The 13,952-nt window shown below is 42.7% G+C and overlaps 1 protein-coding gene and 1 long non-coding RNA gene across 3 annotated transcripts in view; one reads left to right on the forward strand and one right to left on the reverse strand.

Annotated features, from left to right (window-relative positions):
* The window catches only part of CRIM1 (cysteine rich transmembrane BMP regulator 1), a 982,593-nt gene that overhangs the window by 166,934 nt on the left and 801,707 nt on the right, over window positions 1–13,952 (forward strand). The gene's annotated exons all lie outside the window — the stretch shown is intronic.
* The window catches only part of LOC137504120 (uncharacterized), a 77,161-nt gene that overhangs the window by 57,330 nt on the left and 5,879 nt on the right, over window positions 1–13,952 (reverse strand). Inside the window, exon 2 of the long non-coding RNA XR_011019427.1 lies at window positions 10,506–10,599. This is a non-coding gene — a long non-coding RNA (uncharacterized lncRNA). The remainder of the gene's footprint in view (window positions 1–10,505; window positions 10,600–13,952) is intronic.

Consider the following 13,952-nt stretch of genomic DNA (forward strand, 5'->3'; position numbering starts at 1 on the left):
GTTAAGGCCTTATGGTGAAAAAACAACAATGCCCCCGTTTTTATTTTGCATGTTAAGCAGGCTAACCTCCCTCCCGGACATACTATGCAGATTACAATCATTTTCACATTTCAGCAGGTTTTCCTAGAAACCCTTCACATGAAACCAGAGGATCCACTCAGGGACACGAAGGGACACTTTTCTCCCTGTGTAGACATAGCCTGGATGAGTATTCCAGATTTATGGCCCTTGAAATGTGACATTATAATCTCTTTATTTTTCCGTTTGATTTGATAGTCTGCTGTTGTATGTGAAAATTAATGACATGATGCTGAGAATGGAAGTGTGGCAGTTTGTGGAAAATATAGAAATGAAGCTAAAAAATGATGAGCTATTTGAAAAACAAGCTGTCGAGAGGCTGATCGCAAGAAAACCTTGCTGTTTCTGTTGCAATAACTAGAGATGGTTGATTAGAAGCCTTAATTCTGAGTTGATTCAGATTTCATGCTCATTTTATGCAAATGTTTGCATCTTGGAAATGGACTAAACAAATGAGGCAGCAGTTTCGGACGGCCAATGAGAAATTGTATTGGTTAAGATGTGTTCACACTATGAGCTGTATTCACAAAACATCTGCAAATTTAATGTGCAGTGTTTACCAGGTTTACTTAGCGAATTGTGCAAACAGCATAAATCGTTTAATACATGCAACACTTACATTGCTTGTTAAAATGGTGAACATGGTGTATACTGTCTGTCCACGTTACGTTTACTGACGTTTTGAATGTATGGTTCTGTACATTGTAGCGCATTGCACATATTTCACAAATCTGCTTTAAAGAGGCACTACAATTACCACATTTTTCAGGAAGCCCAATTTTACTTGAAGTATCCTGGTTTCAGCATCAGAAACACTTCCTATATCTATATATTGCTGTATGTTTAAATATATAACCCCACCATCCCGGCAGTGCTTACCATTGGTTATGAGGTCATGTAGCCTTCTCCTCCTAGTGCATTCTGGGAGACTAGGTGATGTTTCTACTCCCTTCGGGAACAAACCAATATATTGCACTAGTGCACCCTTACATTATTTTACACAAGTGCAGTGTTGTGCATGCCCGTGCAGTATTTGTTTGCTTGCCTGTTATGTAGTTAACATAACACATAACATATAAGTTTTTAGTGGTACAACTTTATGCACATATACTGTGGCTTGCATAACGTGTGTACAACTCCTTTCTGTGCTGTGTGTTGCTGTACAATTTGTCATCACACAGAATGTGCATTCAGTGGTATAGCCAAGGTCACCCAGTGCAAGTTTTACATTGGGCCCCCTCATGCTCTCTGTACATAACAATTCATGTGGAGCACTAAACCTGCCAGGGACAGCCACAGAGAGGTGTAAACAGGGCAAGGGAAAAGTTTAGAATATCTTTTAAAGAGTACAACAGTTGAAGGGTTTTTTTTGTGGGCCCTTATAGTCCAGTAACCTAGACACAGTCACAACCTCTGCATCCCTAATTGCTACACAAATGTGTGCATTTTCACATGTAGTATATGCTAGTGAAAAGTTATGGGCACATTTAGTGCCTGAAGCACATTTAGTGACTGGTTGCACCTATTTTAGTCCATACTTTTTTAAGTCCATAGTCCATACTTTAAAAAAAAATGTGTACATTTTTTTTCTTTTTAATGAAACCCACAATAAAGCCCAAATAAAAACATGGTGTGACACACGAAAATGCATTGTAGTGCACTGAATAGGATGTAAATTTGCATACACATTATATTGCGTTTTATATGTGCTGCCTAAAATGTGTTGTGTGAACAAGGCTACATCACAGCCTGTAACACTATCTGGCTGCTCAACAAGTTTGCATGATCAAATTTTGGATAAGTTGATAGCAGATCATTTTTATTATGTCTGTGTTTACATTTAAGCAATTGAATTTAAATATTGACCTCTGCGCTACAATACATACTTTTTGTCTCTATGGCATCATCACAACAAACCCCAGTCCAAGAGAAAAAAATGGAAACTGCTGAATGTTGTAATGTACTTTTCCTGAATGTTGAAGAGATCCACATTAATTTAACTCCATGTATGTGATCATCCTCTCTAAGATGACTTTGTATATATAACCGCTCCAAATGTTTATGGTCCATTATCCAATGGTATGTCATAGGAGCCTTTTTCTCTTGTGGTTTTAAATCTGTTGATGCTTCGGTGCCATGACCTGGAAGCAGTAGAGAATGACATTCCATAAATGGAACACAAGTATTCTGAGAGGAGACATCTGGGATGGATTAGTGGAAAGAATTATGACTTTTTTATTTCAAGAGTTCATTCTTAGTAGTTTTTGGATTTATCTTCCTCTCACTCTTTTCCTGTAGTTTTTCTGGCATTTACAATAAACCACCGCACCCAAGGGAAGTTGTGCTACTGAAACAAAATTCCAAATATTTTTGGTGGGTGTGGAAAGGAGAAATATATGAAAGATGCAAATTAACTAGATTCCTTTTCAATAGGCTGACACATCCAGAATTCTCAAGCCAATTACTAATGGAAGCTCAGTAACGTTAACTAATTTCTGTACCAACAACCAAAGCAAACTCTGGCACTGTGCCTAACACTCATAGGCAACATTTTACATTACTGACACCGATTGCCTGTTGTAGGGAAAGTACCATTGATAAAACGAGATGCCAAAGTAACCAACATGTGATCTACATCTGCCTTGAACTTACTATTACTGAAGCATATGATTTAATTGTATACAGAAGAAAGATATGTGTGTTGCCAATTGGAATCTGTGCAGTTGTGCACCTAAACGGACCAAATCATTGGCTGTTTGTTGAGCCATTCTGTTGATTGCTACTACATTTAAAGGTACATTTAGATAGCTTTAGATTTCATTGGGCGGTGCTGCTTGCTGGCAGTAGGTGATAGGCATGGGCAATCTGGCTACATAATGATGTTTGATATGAATGATGGAACCTGCAAGTTTGGATCACAATGTACATGTTCATTCTTAGGCAGTGGTGATGCTAATAATTTTTATCCACGTAGCCTTCAGCCACAGTAATCGTCCAGAGTGCGCCCACTATATTTTGCAGACCGCACAAAAAAATAAATAAATATATATATATATATATATATGAATACAGATATGCATTTGATCACATAACTGACCAGTTATGCCGACATCTTCCACAGCGCTGTACAGAGTATCTATTGTTCTATTGTCTTTACACTAACTGTCCATCAGAGGGGCACACAATCTAATCTCTACCATAGTCATATGTCCATCAAAGTCTAGGGCCAATTTTAGGGAGAAGCCAATTAACTTGTCTGTAAGTTTTTAGGATGTTGAAGCAAACTGGAGTAACCGGAGGAAACCCACACAGACAGAACATAAAAACTCCATGCATATATTGGCCTGGCTGGGATTCAAATGCTGCACACTCTGCAAGGCGAGAGTGCTATCTACTATGTCACCATAGTTGCCAGTTGTGTTTCCCTAAATTGATCGATCAGTCATCCCTTCTTACCGCTGTGAGAAGTGACCATTTTTGTTACAGCAATTTGGCATATGGATTGCTATATACATGACCACCCTTAAAGTGACATGCTTCTGTCCTACAATCTCTTCTGCTTTATGCATGGGCCACAGGTGACAGAGCAGATGTGGCCAACAAGCCTGGTAGCCTGTAGGCATCGACGCTGTATGCCGTGTATGATAACACACTGGAAACAAGGCTGGCCACACAGAGGCCTGGATGACGATTTTTGGAGGTGGCAGGAGGGGAACACAGTAATACAACCTTGCTGTGATCTTTTATTTAGAATGTAGGCAATGCTTTCATACTGGGGAAACTTGTGCCAGTGAGATCTCTGACATTCTTTAAAAAAAATAAAATAAATAAATAGACACTGCAACTAAAAGAGGTATTGCTGTTATAAATAAAAACAAGGAACACCAAGAGCCCCAATAGTGTAATATGTACTGGTAAATGGTTACTAGATAGAGTAAATATTAATACTCACAAACCAGGGTTACCATTAGGCAACCACTGTAAAGGCAGGTGGGGAGATTTTCCTGACCCCACTCAGGAATAAGAAGTCGCTCTCTGTAGATGAGAAAAAGGGGGTTCAACCCTCCACCCAGGGTGGACTCAATATTATGCAGGAGAACAGAGGCGCCAAAAGGATAAAAGGAAGCTAAATGAGCTTAAAAACCAATTTCTTGGTAAATAGAGGAGGTAGTGGTGGACTTACCTCCTCCAAGTAGACACACAACGACTGTAGTAAACACAGTCACTATATTTTATTTATGAACTCCAAATATGCAACGCGTTTCGCAGGTTTGATCCCGCTTCATCAGGCAATAACAACGGAGCAATAGCATATGTGGTCAGTAGAAGAGCACAGAGGTGCCTGGCTCTTCTACTGACCACATATGCTATTGCTCCGTTGTTATTGCCTGATGAAGCGGGATCAAACCTGCGAAACGCGTTGCATATTTGGAGTTCATAAATAAAATATAGTGACTGTGTTTACTACAGTCGTTGTGTGTCTACTTGGAGGAGGTAAGTCCACCACTACCTCCTCTATTTACCAAGAAATTGGTTTTTAAGCTCATTTAGCTTCCTTTTATCCTTTTGGCGCCTCTGTTCTCCTGCTGTTATAAATAGGTTCCCAAAATATTTATATGCTTTAATTCTATCCAGATGTGTTTGCCACACATTTTACTACCTGCTTAAATCACTTTGTAGCAGGACAGCCCTGGCCGCCTATTCTGCTGGGACACATAGCAGAGTTGCATAGTGTGCTCTGGCTATAATTATGTCCTGTGCTAAATATGTGACAGTGTGTATGAGAATATTCTGTATAAATCTAAATTTAGCATTACTGAGATAAAATATTCAGCCTGGCAACTTTCCTTAATAAAAGACAAAAAAAAATCCCTTTCCAACCCCAGGCCTCTCTTTTATTTCCCATGACCATCACTATCCCAGGCCTGAATGAGGCTGGCGAGTCCATGCCATAGACAGAAATCCGCTAATGTGGCAGATGAACAAAGCTAAGAATATTAGTTAAACATATTTGGCACTGTCAGCTCTAGTTCTTCGGTGAGCCAAGAACATTTCCAACCAGCTCTAAAATATATCCACTTTTTTCATTATGTTCATTTGACCTTCTGCAAAGGACAGTCGCATAGCATAGGAAATGCTTCAGATTCCTGCATCTGGGTTTGTGTCTTTATATTTTGTTGGCACGGTTACAGCTGAGGGCCTTTTTTCACTCCTTCCTTGTGTGTTCTCACTCCGAATTCTGAAAAGTGGACAGAGGAACCGTGGCTTGTGCCAAAAGCAACATGTTTCTGCACTTTGCTCCTGGGCTGAGCACAGATCTATGGCTTGTTGTTACAGAGGCACATAAAATCCATGCTCTGATGGGTGGAATGTGGAAAGAGACACAGTAGGAGACAGTTTCATAGGCATCTATGCAAATCTAAAGGACGACTCTGTGATTATGTCAAATATGTCAAGAACAGGAAAGGTTTTTTCCAGTAGTTGTTACTAAACTTTTAATACAGAGGTTTTTTTCATGCTGGTACAACATTTCATAGAAGAGGGTATAAATGGAGTATGAATGGTGGTTGCCACCTCCAGACGTTTGTCTCAAGGACATGCCCAAAAGGTGAGATGCAGTTGCAACCTTACAATGATAATAAAGAAATATTAAATGATGGAACACTCTGCATCATAAAGCTTGACTTGATAAAACTTTAGTAGCAAATATCAAAACTGCACTGTCACATATTTCTATAGGACAGTTTTGCAGGACTACACGGCACTTGAATTTTATTCTTCTGGTTATTTTAGCAACTGGCAGAATTATACAATCACTTTTATATAAGTGTGAATATTAATATGTTCGGCTAAAAAGTGTAAAAAAACCTCTTTCGTTTTGGATAGTGTGGAGAGAAGTAAGCCCCAATTAACTTATCTGTAAGTATTTCGGATGGTAGGGAATTTATTGCTGTCTGCACCCTATTAGAGAGAACTGGCATCCTGTCCGTGGGACCTCTATAGAGCTTTGTGACTTTAATCTGAAAACTGGCAGTCTTGGAGACAGGCAGTGCAGGGCAGCAATAAATACAGCCAGTAGCCAGCTATCGTAAGGGCTCATACACACTGAAAATTGTGAACTGCATCACAAACACACAGTGAGGCAATGTTTTTTCTCTATTTCAACATGCATGATCCAACACATTAATGATGCAATCAGACTAGTTTTTAGTGTGCAATTGCAATTGACAATGCTGGGGGGAAAAAATTGCGGAAAGAATTTTAAATTATGAGATGGCCAGGAAATTGCATAGCACTTTGCTTGCTATGCGATATTCATGTGCTGCGTGTATTAAGTTTGTGTTTTGGTGAAAATGTAATCACATCAGTGTGAAAAGGCACCACGATTACTATGTTTATCATGGTCCTCTTAAAATTGGCAATTGGAAAAATGAATCAAAGCACAAGCAATGTGAACTGGCCCTAACTCTTCTCTTGTACCTTATGGTACAGTGTCGTAGTAGCACTCTTTGCACTAGAGTGCCCGGATCAAACCTGGGACAGGTCACTATCTGCATGGAGTTTATATCTAACTTATGGGCGCTTGGAAGGTGCTTCCCATTTCATTTTAGAACATTATACCGCAATAGCTGGGCCAGTGAAGTGAGCTGACTGTTGCAAATAACTAACCTATGCAGACATCAACTTGGTATTTGGATTGGAGATTGCTTTTTACTGGTACCCTTTAATATAGTGTAACATATTTAAGATCCTTTCAAAGCGTTGATCTCCTGTGAACATGATTGATAGATCATGTCAGACGTTCCTTTGTGTGGATTTGGGGCTACAGCCAGAATGTGGTGAAACCATATAAAGATGTAGATGGTGTGAATCATAGAGAGCATTGCAAATCGTTGTGCATTTGTGGGTCTTTTAAGCATCTTGTTGTTCTTTGCTGAGTTCTTCATATAGTTCAGTACACAGATGCTTAACACTACAGTGAGCTAAAGCTTCCCAGATATGACTATTGAACAGAATTCCTTTTAACTGACCCACAGGAGAGTTCTTTGTACACTGACATGAACAAAAGGGATGTCAGCAAAGCACACATATAGCTTAAATTTTAATGAATCCCCTTGTTGTTCCATTAGATTTCCTCTACTAGCAGAATAAAAGCACCCGCATAGTTAATGTTGCATTTCTTTATAAATGATCTGTGGTATTTACTCTTCAGAAACATGCAGAACTGGTAATAGTAACATACAGAGCTGAACTTACTCATTTATTAATCTGAAGCGGAAAGTGGTCTGACAGGCCTGTTTTAATAAACTGTGCACATCTCAGTTTAGCATTGATGACAATTTTTGTTAAAGTGGACCCAAATTAAAAATACAAGATTTCAGAAATAAAATCTATTTTCCAAATTATAATAATAAATAGCAGCCTTTTTTCAGCTGCATGATGCCAAATATAAAATATTTTACATTTATTGGAGGAACCCCTCCCTTCCTTTCAAATTGCCGGGACAGAATCCGGCAGACTGGTGGAGTAGGTGCTGTCCAGCAATGGAGGAATTGCTAATGGCTGCCCCCAGTATAACCCTAGATATAAAAAGAGAAGGGTGAAAAGCATGCACTGAAATGCTCATAGGTTTGAAGGAGTGTTTATTTATCTTTGTATGTGTTAGAGTGGTGCAACTAAATATTTTTAATTAAAAAAAAATGTTTGGTTTGGGTCCGCTTTAAGGGAAAGTTAATGTTAATGTTAGTGTTCTAATTCAGGATATTTAATTTGGAAACCCAAATGATTGCGAACACCACACTTCAGCACCAGAGCAAGTGGACAGGGTCATGGGGAGGACATTTGCTTGCACTGCACAGGGCACTTCATGTGACTCCAATGCTTCCCTGTTCCAAGCAGGAAGGAGGAAGCATCAGTCATGTGACCCTTGTCCATTTGCTCGGGTGCTGAAGTGCAGTGTTTTGGATCATTCGGGTTTTCAAATTGAATACCCTGAAATGGAACATGAACATTAATAATGGTGAAAATATATTCCTTATTTTAAAATGTATTCCATGTGCTCTAAATGATACTCTAGCAAGCCTCTGGTTTCTTTGGCTACTACCAAAGGTGTCCCTCCTCCCCACTCCATAGCAACGGATGTGTCACTAGCCTGTAGGCGCTACTGAGAACTGGGCCAGACAAATTTCTGCCTATTTTGGTTGAACCAATTCAAAGCTGTATACTATTTGCAGGAAATTTTGCGTAGGTACTATTCTTACTTAAGCTCTTTCTGGCAGCATTTTGCACTTTGCTGATTGCTCGTAATGGGGTTACTTACACTACAGTGCTTACGGAGAAATTGCAATTTGGGCCAATCGCAAACGCGCTGCATGCAGCATATTCTATTGTGATTCTTATTCATGCAAGTGAGAATTGCAAAGCACACAAATCGTGGCAAAATCGCAGTGCAAGATCACAGTTGCTAGGCTATGGGGATTACATTTTGTTTTGGGCTTTTATTGTTTTTAGTTGTCTTGTATTATATTACTTCCTGTCTATGTATGAAGTAGGCAAATCTCTCCAAGTGTGGAAAAGATGGGAACAAATAAATCATTTTGATAGAGTGGGGAAGAGTTAGGACTCCTGACCAGAATTTTTATTTCCTGTCTCTCACTTCCTGTTTCAAGCTACCAGCCCTATGTGGGTGCTACCTAAGCATAGGAAGTGAGAAGAAACCTCTTTAACCTTTTGAGGACCAACGTAGGTTAAATCAACGTCCAGCAGTTCTGACCGGATGTTGATTCAACGTCCGTGCTAAAGAACCGTCCCGACGCGATCGTGCACACCTGAGAGGGGAGATTAAGCTGGCATATGACAGCCGGCATCTCCCCTCAGTGATCAGCAGCCATCGCGCATGGCTGCTGATCACGTGATCACTACGATTGCCGTTGAATCGTAGTGATCACTTTGACAGCGGCGGCAGGGGGGAAAAGAAGAGGATCCACTCACCTCCATGCCGTTCCAGCGACGATCGGCGCCCCCCCTCTGCTCTGGCCGGCACCTCTGCTCCGTCTGACGACCCGACCTGAGCGTCATTTGGAGCGGAGATGCCGGCTGGAGAAGAAGGGGGTTACTGCGGCTCATCGCTGGAGCCTAGAAGGTGAGTGATTGCTGCTGGCATATGGGGGGACACTTGCCACCATGGGGGGGACACTGCCCAGCCAGCCACAGACGGGATCCGGCCGCCTGACCCCCCCCCCCCAAACGCGTGCACCCCCCTCCTCCGCAAAATGCCCTGGTCCTTAAGGGGGGTTAGGCGGCCGGTCCCGAAGTGGTTAATGTGGACATCAAAATAAAAATAACAACAGTTTACTGACCCTAGGGGCTATGACCCACTAGAGTAATACAGCAGCGTGCGGGATATCAGACAGTCGCTGGCGATCCTAAAAAGCACTATGCTAATGAAAGGCAATGCAGAAGAGCCCCAAAGTATTTTTAGAGCGATTTTGTTTTCTTTATTGCAAAATACAGGAACGCTGCAAAATTCCTTTCCAATCGCTGTACAAAAAGATAATTCGCTGCAATTTCATTACCCGACAGGAAAAAAATGGCTATTCTCAGTTGCTCTACAAATCACTAGCACTAAAATAAAAGCACCAGAAATCTTTGTACAACACACTAGCAAAATCTTTGAGCGATAGCGATGTATAGTGGGGTCTGGCCTTAACTAACTAAAGTTAAGAAAAATAAATCCTGGAATTGTCTTTAAATAGGAGAAAATTTCTGCTAACCGCACTGAGATGGCTGTCAAGGAAAGGTTTTGATTATGCTTGTGAAGACAACTCAGCTGGAAACAAGGGATGTGTGTGTTTGGCTGCGAAGAAAAAAAAAAGATTTTTGATTTATATCTCTGACATTAAGTGAGTGAGTTAATAAGTTCTGTGCCTAGCGATATATCCAAGCTCATATGAGCTCTCCAAGGTACTCAAGCCTAGAATTAAGCATTCAGTAGTCACCCAACACACCAAGCAAGGTACAACCACTTGAGTCATTCTAAATCTGCCAATAGCACATTTACTTAACCCTCCGTCTATTTATGGAAAACTTCCTCTGGTGTAAAGCTCATGCGCGCCTTCCCAGTAAATACAAATGATCTGGGAGATTAGACATTCAAATTCTGTTCAGGTGCTCTGTGAGTTTGATCCTGCAGGTATATGACATTTCCACACTCTCATTAATACATGCATAAGATGTCTGCAAGAGAAACGTACATTATGGAGAAGCTGAGTGCCTCCTGCTCTGAAGGCAAAGGGGAAATATTCCAGTTACACTAAGCAGCTTTAAACTATTATTTTACTTGTATTACCTAAAACTCGGCTCCTTTATCATCTGGGGAACACTATCTTTCAGCTACAAAGCCGAAAATCATTTTCATATGACTTTACCTGGAGCATGTCAGATCGACACTTCCGAAATGGATCCGTTTCCTTCTTTTTTTGAAGGCATTTAGGATGTCAGCACAACTGGATATTAACTCGGCTGTGGAAAAAAATACATTTAAGATACATCTATCCAAAATTGAAGCGATTTTGCGAGCCTATTGGAAAGTTGTAAGGAAACAGAAGGTGTTCCCATAGAGACATCTAATATGATCACAATGAATACTTAGCAGAGAATTAGACTTCAATATAAGATGATATGAAATATTCATGGCCGTAAAAAGCGTGAGTTATGTAGAACCCCTACATGCAACAATGAAATGAAGCCTTGTAATGAATAACTTAGTAGCTACGTGGAAGCATTTGAAAGGGCTGCTTGTTTAAAAAGTAAAATGTTGCACAAACTAGGATGAGAAGGTATTGCTTGGCGTAATGTGTTCTAGGTCATAGGAAAAGCTGCTGGAAACTGATTTCAGGACATCAAAGTCTGCCGTGAACTGATTGAATCCTTTGAACATAATTTAAAGAAAAAAGCAGAGCCCGAGCATTATCATCCACCTCATTACTTTCTGTACCTTTTTCTTTGTTGTTTTTTAATGGCGCGCATCACCTATGCAGGACGGGAGCAGGAAATGTGCGCGGGGCAAAGCACAGAGGCCCAGCAGATATGAATGGAGATGCTGAGTGGTCTGGCTGCTCTTATTTTCACCACGCTGGACAAAGTCGCTTGCATAAAATTTATCCAGCACTGCTCAGCTACAGCCGGGGTATTATTGTGAAATGTCATGGCTTGGTATATTACCAGTTTAAGACGACTTTGTGTATGGTATGCCATGATGTGAAGTCTGCATTTTATACAAAGACCCAGCCCTTTTATAGGAATGATAATTTTATCTTTGCAAATACAGAGGCACCAGTAGAGTGTAAACTATGTTAAAAACAGATTAAAAATGTTGGGAAATGGTGGACTTACAGATGACACAATAGTGACTTGTAAAAAAACCACGTTTATTTCTTTAGACCAAAAATCTGCAACATGTTTTGCAGGTCAATCGCCCTCTTCCTCAGGTAAGGTATAATAAGGAGTAGCTGAGTCCGTGTCAGGACGTGTATAGCACCAAGCTGCTTATTGTACCTTGCCTGAGGAAGCGGGCAATTGACCCGCAAAACGAGTTGCAGATGTTTGGACTAATTAAATAAACATTGTTTTTTTACAAGAAGTCACTATTGTGTAATCTGTGGGGGAGGTAAGTCCACCATTCCCCCCCCCCCCCCTCATTTTTAAGTTGTTTTAATATATTTTACACTCTACTGCAGAGGTTCCCAACCGGTGTGCACCAGCTATGTGTCGCCGCTCTCTGCTCCCCCTGCTCGTCTGGGCTCTCCCCTCCATAACATTGCGGCGGTGGCTGGCAGCGGTGGCTGGCAGCAGCGGCGGTGGGCGGGACTTACCTCCTCCAGTGTACCGGCGAGTGGACGCTGTGCGTGCGTGCGTGCTTGCAGCTAGTCTGGTCTTCACTAGACCAGACTAGCTGCACGCATAGGCACAGCGTCCGTCCACTCGCCGAAACACTGGAGGAGGTAAGTCCCGCCCACCGCCGCCGCAATGTTATGGAGGGGAGAGCCAGGGAGAGGAGCCCCAAGGTGAGGGAAGTGGGGGGGAAACGTCCGCCCTTCCCCGCTGCTCTACCCAATGCTCCTCTCTGCTGCGCTGCTCCGCTCCAGCTGGGGGCCACTATACACCTGGCTGCATATACTGGGGCCACTATACACCTGGCTGCATGTACTGGGGCCACTATACACCTGGCTGCATGTACTGGGGCCACTATACACCTGGCTGCATGTACTGGGGCCACTATACACCTGGCTGCATGTACTGGGGCCACTATACACCTGGCTGCATGTACTGGGGCCACTATACACCTGGCTGCATGTACTGGGGCCACTATACACCTGGCTGCATGTACTGGGGCCACTATACACCTGGCTACATGTACTGGGGCCACTATACACCTGGCTACATGTGCTGGGGCCACTATACACCTGGCTGCATATACTGGGGCCACTATACACCTGGCTGCATGTACTGGGGCCACTATACACCTGGCTGCATATACTGGGGCCACTATACACCTGGCTGCATATACTGGGGCCACTATACACCTGGGTACATATACTGGGGCCACTATACACCTGAGCACCCCTCATTGTGCCTGCAGCATCATCAGATTGTTACTGAGCCCCTCATTGTGCCTGCAGCATCAGCAGATTGTTACTGAGCCCCTCATTGTGCCTGCAGCATCAGAAGATTGTTACTGAGCCCCTCATTGTGCCTGCTGCATCAGCAGATTGTTACTGAGCCCCTCAGTGTGCCTGCAGCATCAGCAGATTGTTACTGAGCCCCTCATTGTGCCTGCAGCATCAGCAGATTGTTACTGAGCCCCTCATTGTGCCTGCAGCATCACCAGATTTTCTGAGCCCCTCAGTGTGCCTGCAGCATCAGGAGATTGTTACTGAGCCCCTCATTGTGCCTGCAGCATCAGCAGATTTTCTGAGCCCCTCACTGTGCCTGCAGCATCAGAAGATTGTTACTGAGCCCCTCATTGTGCCTGCAGCATCATCAGATTGTTACTGAGCCCCTCATTGTGCCTGCGGCATCAGCAGATTGTTACTGAGCCCCTCATTGTGCCTGCTGCATCAGCAGATTGTTACTGAGCCCCTCATTGTGCCTGCAGCATCAGAAGATTGTTACTGAGCCCCTCATTGTGCCTGCAGCATCAGCAGATTGTTACTGAGCCCCTCATTGTGCCTGCTGCATCAGAAGATTGTTACTGAGCCCCTCATTGTGCCTGCAGCATCAGCAGATTGTTACTGAGCCCCTCATTGTGCCTGCAGCATCAGCAGATTTTCTGAGCCCCTCACTGTGCCTGCAGCATCAGAAGATTGTTACTGAGCCCCTCATTGTGCCTGCAGCATCAGTAGATTGTTACTGAGCCCCTCATTGTGCCTGCAGCATCAGCAGATTGTTACTGAGCCCCTCATTGTGCCTGCAGTATCAGCAGATTGTTTCTGACCCCCTCACTGTGCCTGCAGCATCAGCAGATTGTTACTGAGCTCCCCACCATTGTGCCTGCAGTATCAGCAGATTGTTACTGAGCCCCTCATTGTGCCTGCAGCATCATCAGATTGTTACTGAGCCCCTCATTGTGCCTGCAGCATCAGCAGATTGTTACTGAGCCCCTCATTGTGCCTGCAGCATCAGCAGATTTTCTGAGCCCCTCACTGTGCCTGCAGCATCAGAAGATTGTTACTGAGCCCCTCATTGTGCCTGCGGCATCAGCAGATTGTTACTGAGCCCCTCATTGTGCCTGCTGCATCAGAAGATTGTTACTGAGCCCCTCATTGTGCCTGCAGCATCAGCAGATTGTTACTGAGCCCCTCATTGTGCCTGCA

This window comes from Hyperolius riggenbachi, chromosome 4 (genome assembly GCF_040937935.1).
Source record: "Hyperolius riggenbachi isolate aHypRig1 chromosome 4, aHypRig1.pri, whole genome shotgun sequence".
NCBI lineage: Eukaryota > Metazoa > Chordata > Amphibia > Anura > Hyperoliidae > Hyperolius > Hyperolius riggenbachi.